The sequence below is a fragment of the Podarcis erhardii genome (assembly GCF_964252035.2).
Source record: "Podarcis erhardii genome assembly, chromosome: 3".
Taxonomy (NCBI): domain Eukaryota; kingdom Metazoa; phylum Chordata; class Lepidosauria; order Squamata; family Lacertidae; genus Podarcis; species Podarcis erhardii.
Genome location: NC_138507.1, coordinates 76,240,011 through 76,253,685, shown reverse-complemented (window position 1 = coordinate 76,253,685; position 13,675 = coordinate 76,240,011). Strand labels below are relative to the sequence as shown.

The following is a 13,675-nucleotide window of genomic DNA, read 5'->3' as shown; positions in this document are numbered from 1 at the left end:
CTGTGAATGTATGGAGGCCAAATTATTTATGAATGAGAATAATGCCTAAACATGCAGACTGTATTTGTATATTAACACAAATGACTGGATTAAAAAGTGTGCCCTAACAATCTTTCAAATTGTGTTTTGTCTTCTTAAGCCTCTGTATGTGTATGAACAATGAGCATTAGACTCTGGGATAAGAAGGCTAGAAAAAGACCTCTGCTTGGGACCTTGGAGAACTACTCCAGTCATAGTAGACTGTAATGGTCTAGGTGGAGCAATGGTATGTCTCAAGACAAGGCAGCTTCATATATAACAAAGTAGTTATGTTTATTTGTTTGCTGTGTTTTCATCCCACTTTTCAGGTAATTAAGTGTCTCACAAAGCACCTCTCATCAAGAGAGACAGAAAGAGAAGCTGGCCATAGCTTACATGCCTCATCTAGCTTACAAACTTAAAAGAGATACAAGGATGGGTAAAGGCAGAGGAGGGAGATCAAGGCCAGACCAAAGTTTTGAACCGCAAGCATTCATATGCATTGGGGCCAGGTTCAATCTAATGTTCATTGTGTTCTTGCTTGAATAGCAATTGATGGATCTTGCTCCTCTGGCTGATGGATGGGGCCAGAGTGCCTTTCCTCTTGCTTTTGCATCCCACAGTCATTCATCAGTGGGAGCACAGTATTCTTTCTGGCAGGGAGAGGGGAAGAAAGTCACCTGCAGCTGCTCTGTCTTTGGCCAGTAGGTGGGACCAGGTTGGTTTCCCTCTTTCCACATTGGTCTTCCTTTGCTGATGACAGAGGTCAGAACTCTGCAGCACTGTGTCAAGTAAGCCCTGATATGGAGTATTGAGCACATGGATGTGTGTGTATTTGGTAAGAAAGCAAGGACATCCAAGTCTGCCTTAGTTATTAAACAAAACCCATATTTTAAAAATTGTGCAGAGTTACACCAATTACGCTACTCCAGTGATCAATGGTATGCCACATAAACACTGTTTGTGCTGTGACTTCCATGCTATAATTAGGAGCGGGGGAAACGGCATGGGATTCTGCATATTGCACAGCCTACTGCCCATGCTCTCTCCATGCATGTTTGCTGTGCGGAGACACAGGATGACATGAATAGAATTTTGGTTCATAAAGGGCAATGATCATATGAAAGTGTCTATTCCTTTTGTAAAGCTATGTTTGCTAATTGCAATCAGACATAATGGCTAAATAGAGCCTCCGGGATCAGAAGCAGTATACCCCTGAATAGGTGATGCTGGGGATGAACTTAAGAATGGCATTGTGGTCTTCAGAACCGTGTGCGACTGAGCATAATACACTTCCTTTTAGGCCCCTTACTTTCCTCATATCTTTACACACTCAACAGCTGTAGATAAGCTCTCCTGTCAAATACCTGCTTGCCTTAATGCATCCACAGACGTTCTCATAGCAGGTTGTTCCTGTATGTGAGTGTCCAAAGACTGAATTGGAGATAGACTGCTCAGCTAGACCTTGGTGTGACTCAGCTTGCGAATCCTTATGTTCTTAAATTATTATTATTATATATTTATTTATAACCCGCCTTTTCCACTGACAAGAAGTCAAAGCGGCTTACAGATAAAAATAAGAACAGCTAGAAACAAAGAAGAAGTCATTTTAAAAGAACTAAACATTGATAGAATTAAAATTATAGATAGGCAGACAGACAGACAATACAAATACAGTGATACCTCTACTTATGTTCACCTCCGGTTACGTATCCTTTGGGATATGTGTGTGGCAAACCAGGAAGTATTGTGCTGCGTGTGCTTGTGCAGAAGTGATAAACCGTGCCATGCGCAGAAGTGGCACCTCGGGATCCGACTGGATCTCTGGAATGGATCCCGTGCACAACCGGAGGTACCACTGTACAATAAAACAGCCCGGCACCAGTCCTTTCATTAAAAGCAGTCAGTTTCCTAAAGCCTGACAGAGCAATAAAGTCTGAAACACAGCGAGGAGGGAGCCAGTCCAGCTTATATAGGGAGGGAGTTCACCAAGAATGTCTTCTCTTGCATCCCTATCAAGCATCCCTGTGAGGGTGGCAGAACCACGAGAAGGGCCTCCCCTGAAGTTCTCAAAGCTTGGGCAGGTTTGTATAAGGGAATATGATCTTTCAGATCACTTGAATCTAAGCCAGGAGTCAGCAATTTTTTTCAGCAGGGGGCCAGTCCACTGTCCCTCAGACTTGTGGGGGGCTGGACTATATATTTTTTTTGGGGGGGGGGAATGAATGAATTCCTGTGCCCCACAAATAACCCAGAGAAGCATTTTAAAGAAAAACACACATTCTACTCATGTAAAAACACCAGGCAGGCCCCACAAATAACCCAGAGATACATTTTAAATAAAGACACACATTCTACTCATGTAAAAACACACTGATTCCCGGACCGTCCGTGGGCCAGATTTAGGAGGCGATTGGACTGGATCTAGCTCCCGGGCCTTAGTTTGCCTACCCATGTAGGGCTTTATAGGTCATATCCAGCACTTTGAATTGTTTCTGCAAACAAACTGGTAGCTATTGGAACTGTGGCAATCAGGGAGTCATAAGCTCCCCATAAGCAGAGCTAGTCAATAATCTGTGAGGTGGGTTGGGGAACGCTGATGTCCAATATGCTGAACATGGATATACACAACTAGGGCAAAAAAGCCCCAGCACCAACATGATTCAACAAGCTGGAGGCCAGAAGCCTTCATTATTGCAATATTCACTTGATAATGAGGGCAGCCATATTGTGTGCACCCAAGTTCTTCTTGTTGGACTATATTAATTGTATTTATGTTTCTCATTGAAGCTTGAAATAACACATTAAGTGCTTATAGAAGTAGTGCTATAACCTCCAGATGAATGAAATTAGCTGTGTCTACCATTTACATGCCCGTCACTTATTCATTTATTTGATCAGTATAATTGCTTAGAGGAGCAGTTAATTGGAAAGTGCCATGTATTTGCCTTCTCTGAGGAGAGATGGTTATTGAGTGTTTTGCTGCAGGGCATTAATTCTAATATTTCTGACAGCTTTGGAATAAAGGCGGGGAGCTTCATCCCTGAGTTATAAATGGAGAGGAATATTGCTGTTTCTTTAACCAGTTTTTTCCTGCCTTCCAACAAAATTGGTCTTATTTCATGTTCACCATGCAAAAGCCATACATGTTGAAACTTGGGTATCTGATACTGATGATCAATTATTTTTTGTTTCATATCTGTCCCTAATTTGGTTCAGCTGGTGATGGACTAATTGTGTGGATGATTTTAAAACAAAAGGTCTTTCTATAAATACATGAAGAAAATAATAATTTACCTGATCTCAAATCAGCAATTCTGATCCCCAGAAGCTGCTTTAAATGATGTTGCCTCCTCAAACCCAAATCCCATCAAGGTTTGTTGTTGTTGTTTAGTCATGTTCGACTCTTCGTGACCCCATGGACCAGAGCACACCAGGCACTCCTGTCCCATCAAGGTATACTAGCATTAAAAGGAAAAATATTTAAAGCAACATTGGTATGCCTATAAAACCAGGCAATGTTCAAGATCCCTAGCACATTGTTCCCTGCAGCTTTTGAAGGTGTGATGTGAAGGAGGTTTACTGGAGCCAAGGGCTGGTTAGGAATAATTTGATTCTCAAGGGCTCAGCTTTTGCTAGAAATGAGATGAACTAGATGGTTTGAATTACTCCTTGGTAGTAAATAGTCTGTGTCACAGTGGGCTATAAAAAGCACTGTTTTGCCAGAAGTTCTACAAAGGATGTGTTAGAGAAAATGGTCTCGTGGGTGAAGATCTTACCTTGAAGAGGTGGAGGAAAAGCATCTTCAGCCCTGGGCATTAATAGCACTCACATTTTCCCTCCCCAATATTCCCCAAGTCATAAAAGATCCGTAGATATTATGTCACCATGTTTCTGAGGTTCCTTTCCTTTATTCTCTCTGACCAGTTGAAGAATATTGGGGTGAAGGCTGTGTGTGTCAGAGAGACAAAAAGACAGACAGACCTAACCGCTGGCCAAGAAAGAAATGGCAAAGACCACCCACTAGGGCTGGTCCACTACATTTTGCTGAGATGAAGGCAGAGGCATAGTGTGCAGGGGCAGGGGGCACTGGGGGCAGCACTTACCGAGCCCAAGCCACGTGTCTCTCCTGGGAGTGATGGGGTGGCTGAGGCGCCTGCAGGCTTTGCGCTGCTTTTTGACCAGCGCAGGGCTGGAATCTGCCTTCCGCTTCCTCCTCAGCCGTTCTCCAGCTGAGGGGAAGGTGGCGGGTGGACTCCCTGCAGGCTCCACGCTGCTTGAGAAAACAACACAGGCCTGCAGGGTACCGGAGCAGAATGGGGCTCGGGCACTGGGATTCTTGTGTGCCCCGCACTGCACCGCTGCCTCCTTGCACTGCCCTGGGTGCCCACATGGCTAGCTATGCCACTGGATGAAGGACAAGACGCCTCCCTCAATTCTACAGACAGAAGCTGGCTTGAAAGACAACTGAATCTTGCATCAACAATGGCAACGAAACTGCATCCTTCAATGCAAGACAACAAGTCCACACACAGGGGGTGGGAGGGGTGTGTGCTCAGGAGGAATGACCAGGGAATAGATGTCTCCCACAGCCCTAAGTGGCTACCATCTGAGGCAACAGCTTTGCTCTGCCTAATGATAGGGCCAGTACTTCCAGCCTGCCAAAGAAGAAAACTTGTTAGCTGCAATAGGCCAGAGGGAGTAAATGTAAGCATCTGGACCTCCATGAAGCTTTCAGGCCACTCTTACTCTCAGGTCTAAACGCCTAGGGGGTTCTGCTCCTGGCTACAGGGTGTAGACTACCTTGTAATTCCTGCTGTAACAACAGCTGGATTCCCCACCACCAGCACTTGTGCACAGGAGTAGTGCATTTGTGAAATCTGCACACATTTATGTAGTTATGCTTTTATACATTGCTAAATATGGTGGGTGGGTGGAAATGATAATAAACAGAGCTGTATTGCTAGACAATGTATATATGGGTATTGTGTTTAAATAAGAAAATGTGGGTGGAATTTGGTCAATATATGAATGTGTACACAAAGTGTGGGAAATATGAGGAGTCTTAATCACTATTATTTAAGATATTTAGATACTAGCAACCCATTGGTGGAAGGAAAATACTATCAAGTTGCAAAATATAGTAATTGTTTAAGCAACAACAGAAAAATGGCATGAGGTGGATGGAATTGAATACATTTCAGTCTGATGCACTTACAGTACAATTCTATATATTCACTTGGAAATCTGTCCCACTGCTATTCAACAGACTTACTCCCAAGAAATTTAGGATTTCAGCCTTAAGCCCATTGCAACTGGAACAATGTTCCAAATTACCTTTCCTTGTGTTTAAACATGAAGTGATTAGCTTTGTACCTTTTTCCTTTCTGAAAAAAACCCAAGCCAGCATAAGTGAAGACTGCAAGCAACTAGCAAAATACAGTGTGCGTGTAATCACATGAGAATATGCCACCTGGTAAGGATAAAATTATATATGCAAGCTGGGACTATAAGGTTTGGCTAGACATGAGCTGTCCTATTTATAGGGCATCTGTTTTAAAGGATTGGTCCATTCCCTAAAACAACAGAAGTGCTCCTTATTTTAGACTGCACAGCAGAGTGTCCCCCATTTCCCCAGCATTGTTGTCACCTCCCTGACTTGAGACATTGGTGCAAGACTGGCAGTAACAAATGCAACAGTGCAGTCTGTGCAGCAGGAGGCAGCATTGTCCATCGGAAATGGAGCAGCCTTGCAAGAACAATATTCCAGCCTGCTATCCACAGGAAGCGAAAAAGGCACTTTGGCTCCTATTTTTGAGTGGTACCGCTAGGAATTCTTTAATTTGCTTCAAGCAGGCATTAGAATTTGCATCAGCTCATTTGAATGAAGCCAACACAGCTTAGAATCATAGAATCATAGAGTTGGAAGAGACCACAAGGGCCATCGAGTCCAACCCCCTGCCAAGCAGGAAACACCATCAGAGCACTCCTGACATATGGTTGTCAAGCCTCTGCTTAAAGACCTCCAAAGAAGGAGACTCCACCACACTCCTTGGCAGCAAATTCCACTGTCGAACAGCTCTTACTGTCAGGAAGTTCTTCCTAATGTTTAGGTGGAATCTTCTTTCTTGTAGTTTGGAACCATTGCTCCGTGTCCGCTTCTCTGGAGCAGCAGAAAACAACCTTTCTCCCTCCTCTATGTGACATCCTTTTATATATTTGAACATGGGTATCATATCACCCCTTAACCTCCTCTTCTCCAGGCTAAACATGCCCAGCTCCCTTAGCCGTTCTTCATAAGGCATCGTTTCCAGGCCTTTGACCATTTTGGTTGCCCTCCTCTGGACACGTTCCAGTTTGTCAGTGTCCTTCTTGAACTGTGGTGCCCAGAACTGGACACAGTACTCCAGGTGAGGTCTGACCAGAGCAGAATACAGTGGCACTATTACTTCCCTTGATCTAGATGCTATACTCCTATTGATGCAGGCCAGAATTGCATTGGCTTTTTTAGCTGCCGCGTCACACTGTTGGCTCATGTCAAGTTTGTGGTCAACCAAAACTCCTAGATCCTTTTCACATGTACTGCTCTCAAGCCAGGTGTCACCCATCTTGTATTTGTGCCTCTCATTTTTTTTGCCCAAGTGCAATACTTTACATTTCTCCCTGTTAAAATTCATCTTGTTTGTTTTGGCCCAGTTCTCTAATCCAGTGTTTCCCAACCTTGGGCCTCCAGCTGCTTTTGAACTACAATTCCCATCATCCCTGACCACTGGTCTTGCTAGCTAGGGATGATGGGAGTTGTAGTCCAAAAACAGCTGGAGGCCCAAGGTTGGGAAACACTGCTCTAATCTGTCAAGGTCGTTTTGAAGTGTGATCCTGTCCTCTGGGGTGTTAGCCACCCCTCCCAGTTTGGTGTCATCTGCAAATTTGATCAGGATGCCCTTGAGTCTATCATCCAAGTCGTTGATAAAGATGTTGAATAAGACCGGGCCCAAGACAGAACCCTGTGGCACCCCACTAGTCACTCTTCTCCAGGATGAAGAGGAACCATTGATGAGCACCCTTTGGGTTCGGTCAGTCAGCCAGTTACAAATCCACTGAGTGGTAGCATAGTCAAGTCCGCATTTTACCAGCTTCTTTACAAGAATATCATGGGGCACCTTGTCAAATGCCTTGCTGAAATCAAGGTAGGCTACATCCACTGCATTCCCTTCATCTACCAGGCTTGTAATTCTGTCAAAAAACGAGATCAGGTTAGTCTGACATGACTTATTTTTCAGAAATCCATGCTGACTATTGGTGATCACAGTATTCCTTTCTAGGTGCTCACAGACTGTTTGCATTCTCCGAGCCATATGCAACCCACCCACCAGGTATTTGCACACAGAAAAAACACCAAGATTTTTCAAGCCCTTGCTGAGTGGCAATATAGGCTGCCTTCAGGTTAGAAGAGAGGTTTTCAACCTTTTTGAATCCATGGCTCCCTTGACCAACTACAGTCATACCTCAGGTTACAGACGCTTCAGGTTATGTGTTTTCGGGTTACGCACCACGCCAAACCCGGAAGTACCGGAATGGGTTACTTCAGGGTTTCAGTGCTTGTGCATGCGCAGTAGCACTAAATCATGCTTTGCACATGCAGAGAAGCACCAAATTGCGATCTGCGCATGCACAGACACGGCGCTGCGGGTTGTGAATGCTGTGGGTTGCGAACGTGCCTCCTGCATGGATCACATTCGCAACCTGAGCGTCCACTGTACATTCTTTCTGCAGCACCCCTGTAGGGCTCCGGAGCCCAGTTATGCCACCCCTTGCCTGCAGAGCAGGCAGCCTCTCGCCATTTTATCAAACCTTGTGAAGTGTTCCCTCAACCTCTTCTCCTCTCCCCTCTCCTTGGTAGTCTTCTGGGCAGCCACTGCTGCCACCCCTGGTCTCTGAGCTGCCCCCTCCCTGCTCCAAAGAGAGATGCCTCCTCCCACTGCCCCACAGGGGCCTGGGACTTGTTTGCCCATTCCCAACAGCAAGGGCTGGTGGGCTGGCTGGCTGGGCTCCCTTGCCCACTTGCTTGCTTGCTTACTCCAACTCCAGAGGCAGAGACATGAGAGGACATCAGAGGAGGGAGGGAAGGAAAGAGGGACAGAGGCCGGTGTTGCCCTTGGCACCCCTCACCATCATTCAAGGCAGTGGCGGAGCTTCATGCTCCAGCACCGGGGGCAGAGAGCAGGTGGGAGCGTGGCGTGTGTCCAGGGAGTGTGGCGCCCAACACGCGCGGGGGGAGGGGGCAGCCGCGATGGCACCCCACTGGGATCGTGGTGCTGGGGGTGGTGTGCTCCCTCCGCCCCCCTCTTCCTCTACCAGTGATTCAAGGCACCCCAGGGTGCCACGGCACACTGGTTGAAAACCTCTGGTGAGAGTCACAAAAGTCCACAGCACTATGGCTGCTCTTTGCCACAAGGTGGCGTCTTTGGATGGCTGTGAACTTATAAGGGCACGATCATCTTTTTTCTGTGAGTGCTTGCAGTTCTATGGAACCCACATTGAGAAAAGTAATAGGTACTGGTGAGTTGTTCTAATCTAAAGTATTACTTCTGGGTACTATGACCCTGTTTGATACGTTTTGATTTTGAATATCTGTTCTGTGTTTGGTTTATGTATTCTTGCTATGTAAAATAAAATATATTCTTTTTGCAACCTGCTTTGAGAGTGGTGATTTGATGATGATGTGAGGTGAGTGTGTGTGTATAAACAAATAAAATAAATTTTTAAAATGGAAGGAGAAAAGAAAGAGTTTGTTCTTACTTTGCTGTGGGAAGAAAATTAATGCATCAGAACTTTAATGTGGTCTCTTTCAAATTCAAATATGTATTGGTTGTTTCTGTTGACTGAGAATGCCAACACAAATGTCAAAAGAGAATTCTGAGCTGTACTTATATATTAGCTGAAACTTCTCCTTGATCTGTAATGCCGTCCTGCCAAGTGCCTAACTAGGTTAAAAGAGTCCTGCCCCCAGTGTGATTGGCTGTCTAAACTTCCAAACTTCAAATCACAACTCAAGGGCCAATGGCAGAGGCCAAAATCCTGAAATGTTCTGTGATTGGACAACACATGCTTTCAACATTACCAAATGCTTTTAGAGGACCATGGGTGAAACATGGATAAGGCTGCTAGCTTTCATTCATTCATTATTATTTTTTGAAAAATAATGTGCTTTTGATTGACTGAGTTTGTTCCCAAAACCTCCATTTACAGCTTGATCTTAAAACGGATTGACTCTGAAGCAAAGCAGGTCACATTCTGTTCACTGGAATTTATTTATTGGTAAGTAAGATTAGTGTCTTTAAGAATATCCACATCAAACCAGCTTTCCCCTGTTAATATCTAAAATATCTGTGGCTCCTGGTCCAGGACATTCACTTATGGCCAGTGGATTTGTGGCGATTTAAATTGGAATGCAGGCTGCAGCTACAGCCAGTTTTATCACCTCTGAGAAGTATATTAATAGCAGATGATAATAATAATAATAATAATAATAATAATAATAATAATAATAATTTATTATTTATACCCCGCCCATCTGGCTGGGCCTCCCCAGCCACTCTGGGCGGCTTCCATAGAAAGCAAAAATACAATAAAATATCACACGTTAAAAACTTCCCTGAACAGGGCTGCCTTAAGATGTCTTCTGAATGTCAGGTAGTTGTTTATCGCTTTGACATCTGCTGGAAGGGCGTTCCACAGGGCAGGCGCCACTACCGAGAAGGCCCTCTGCCTGGTTCCCTGTAGCTTTGCTTCTCGCAATGAGGGAACCGCCAGAAGGCCCTCGGCGCTGGACCTCAGCGTCCGGGCAGAACGATGGGGGTGGAGACGCTCCTTCAGGTATACTGGCCCGAGGCCGTTTAGGGCTTTAAAAGCCAGCACCAACACTTTGAATTGTGCTTGGAAACATACTGGGAGCCAATGTAGGTCTTTCAAGACCGGTGTTATATGGTCTCGGCGGTCGCCCCCAGTCACCAGTCTAGCTGCCGCATTCTGGATTAGTTGTAGTTTCCGAGTCACCTTCAAAGGTAGCCCCACGTAAGAGCGCATTGCAGTAGTCCAAGCGGGAGATAACCAGAGCATGCACCACTCTGGTGAGACAGTCCGCAGGCAGATAGGGTCTCAGCCTACGTACCAGATGGAGCTGGTAAACAGCTGCCCTGGGCACAGATTTGACCTGTGCCTCCATGGACAGCTGTGAGTCCAAAATGACTCCCAGGCTGCGCACCTGGTCCTTCAGGGGCACAGTTACCCCATTCAGGACCAGGGAATCCTCCACACCTGCCCGCCTCCTGTCCCCCCAAAACAGTACTTCTGTCTTGTCAGGATTCAACCTCAATCTGTTAGCTGCCATCCATCCTCCAACCACCTCCAGACACTCACACAGGACCTTCACCTCCTTCACTGGTTCTGATTTAAAAGAGAGGTAGAGCTGGGTATCATCTGCATACTGATGAACACCCAGCCCAAACCTCCTGATGATCTCTCCCAGCGGCTGCATGTAAATGTTGAAAAGCATGGGGGAGAGGACAGAACCCAGGAGTCTGAACACTCATCCCCCACCACCACTTTCTGAACACGGCCCAGGAGGAAGGAGCGAAACCACTGTATGACAGTGCCCCCAGCTCCCAGCCCCTCTAGACAGTCCAGAAGGATGTTTTGGTCGATTGTATCAAAGGCCGCTGAGAGATCCAGCAGAACTAGGAAACAACTCTCACCTTTGTCCCTAGCTCACCGGAGATCATCAACCAGTGCGACTAAGGCAGTTTCAGTCCCATGATGAGGCCTGAATCCCGACTGGAAGGGATCCAAATGGTCCGCATCCTCCAGGCATGCCTGGAGTTGTTCAGCAACCACACGCTCAATCACTTTGCCCAAGAATGGAAGATTTGAGACTGGGCGATAGTTGGCTATACTGGTCGGGTCTAAAGATGGTTTTTTAAGAAGCAGTTTAATAACCGCCTCTTTCAGCAGGTCTGGGAAGGCTCCCTCACGGAGGGAAGCATTCACCACCCCACGAAGCCCATCGCCCAGTCCTTCCCGGCTAGCTTTTATAAGCCAGGATGGGCAAGGATCCAGGAGACAGGTGGTTGGTTTCACTCGTCCAAGCAGCCTGTCCACATCCTCGGAGGTAACAGATTGGAATTGATCCCACGCAACTTGACTAGACAGGTCTCTAGCACTCTCCCACCCCGGCCCTGCTCCAATGGTGGAGTCTACTTCTTTCCCAAATCTGAGCGATTTTATCTGCAAAAAACTTTGCAAAATCATTGCCAGGAAATATCTCACTGTTTGATCTCTGACGCTTAATTAGGTTTCAGTAAGTTGCATGCGTGGCAGAATAGAAATTGAAGCTGTTTGGGCAAGCGGACAACATTAAATATCAGCCCAATAAGAACCAGTCATTCTTTGTGCTCTGCTCCTGGTAAGTGTGTGAGCAGCAGCGGTAGGCAATAATGAAGGAAAGGGTGATTAAAACTTAAGCCTGGTGATTAATTGGGGAAGGATAATCAGCCAGGGCAATGTTGTTATATCCTTGCAGGTGCTCTTTTCCTGTTTCCCTGTCGACATTTTAACTACGTAAGCAGATAGTTGCTTGCAACAAACATCACAAAAAACCTTATCAATGAGTGCATAGAATTTTCCTTCTTTAAATGGGCTTTGATCTTCAGCTGGTCTCACATTCCTGCAGTTTACCTAGTTTAGCACGGAGATAAACTGCGATCAAGTGCCAACACAGTCTTTTTTTCCAGCATAGGAACACACTTGGGGGAGCTGAGTGTACAGCAGCCTTTGTGTGCCAGTACTGGAGCAAGCAAAAGCGTCAGGTGAGAGAAGAGGCAATAGAAGAAACAGACTGCAGCACTGCATCTAGCCTCACCTGACAGATGGGCATGGTATATTCCTTGAGATGAAGTGGTAGAGCAGCTGCTTTTCCTGCAGAAGGTCCCAGGCGCAGTCTCCAGGTGAGCTAGGAATGTCGTCTGCATGGAAACGTAGAAAGCCACTGGCAGTCAGTGTAGACAATACTCATGGACCAGTGGTCCGACTCAGTATAAAGCAGATTCCTAAGTTCCTGTGTATAGCGGTACCATATGGTTTAGCTCCCTGGAGACTGTAACTTTAGTACGCACTTGGGCCTTTTTCTTTTAATTTTTAATACACAGGTCTTTCACAATATCTCTTCATCATAATGTTAATTGCTGGGCCTATTGCAGTGGACGGGCATTCCTTATTTTGGATTATGCCATCCCAAATCCAGCCGAATTAAATAGCAGATAATCACTTTTGTGCAAGACCTCAGTATTGATATATATTTTCACACACACACCCCACACACAGAGAGAAGTAGACATCACCTTCTCCAAAGATCACAAGCATCTTTTTTGGCTATTGTGACACATAGTAACTAAGGGCTGGTTACATTTCTCTGTTTGCAATATGAAGGCTCCATCTGGAGACACCCAAGTAACCAGGAATGTAAAATTCCCAGACTGCATGTAATTGAAATTTATTTATCTGGGGACTGTTGTATGTCCATGTATCTGCACAAGAGTTTCCTCCATCAATAACAGAGCACTGCAGACAATCATTGTTTAGTGCAGGTTATTTAAGCCATCCCTCGATCGGTATTTCCTGGGAGGTGTCCCAGAAAAAAGCAGGATCCATCTCTCTTCACTGTGTTAACTGTCATGAATTTTGACAGTGTAATGTACCTGAACAAAATAAATGCCGATCATGGATATAACTGGGACAAGATGCTTTTCTGGGCCAAGGGTATGGAGAGCTCAAGAAATCACAAAGGCTTCCTACTATACTTATACTGAGTTCCATGTTTCCCTTGAGTCCCATTTCCTAGGAAATCGGGCTAGATGGTGGGGTAATTATCACAGCTGTATTCTGAACCACTTTAATAGCCCACATTTTCTGTGCTGGTAGTGGAATGCAATAAACCAGGGGTTATTCATGCAAGCATAGCACCACTGAGTAAAATAAAATAAACAGTCATTCTGACTTTTTGAAGCCGTTTTATGGTGCTCTTTAAGCAGCCAGCTTATGTGAAAATATTAGTACTCTTTTCGTGTTCTCTGCTGAATTTTCCTTAATGCCTTCTGCAATTAAATTGCTGTTTGCAGAAGCTTGTGCTAAGCCTTTTCTTCCCAGTTATTTAGCTGCCTTTTCCAGGAGGATGCTATAGTGATCAGACGGTCACCCCAGCAAACATCTCCATCCATTCTTGCCTGGAAGGAAGCATCTGGACATAGGCAGCTACTTCATAACTGGCTCTTTTGTGTGACTTAAAAATGACTCTTTTCATATTAAATGGATTCTGGACTTGGAAAGATTTCCACGGACTTTTGGGGGGCGGGTGAGGAGGGGTGTTAACTGCTGCTCAGGTGGAGGACAGAATCCTGGCAAGATGAACGAAACGTTAATCAAGACGAATATGCAGCTCACATTTAATGTACATTTAATTCAAACAACATTGGAGATAATATTTTTACTTCGACTGGATCTACGTTAGTGTTAATGATTTGTTCATACTGTTGTCAGGGTCCAGGTATGTACTGCATTACAGTGAATGTCTGGAATTTGGTGAATGTCCGCAGATGTAAATGTT

The 13,675-nt window shown here is 45.3% G+C and overlaps 1 long non-coding RNA gene across 1 annotated transcript; it reads left to right on the top strand.

The window, feature by feature from the left end:
* The first annotated feature begins 2,376 nt into the window (after nt 1-2,376).
* On the top strand, nt 2,377-4,085 carry LOC309338683. Its single transcript, XR_014155017.1, has 3 exons — nt 2,377-2,619; nt 2,654-3,393; nt 3,475-4,085. It is a non-coding gene; the product is annotated as an uncharacterized lncRNA (long non-coding RNA).
* The last annotated feature ends 9,590 nt before the right edge of the window (nt 4,086-13,675 follow it).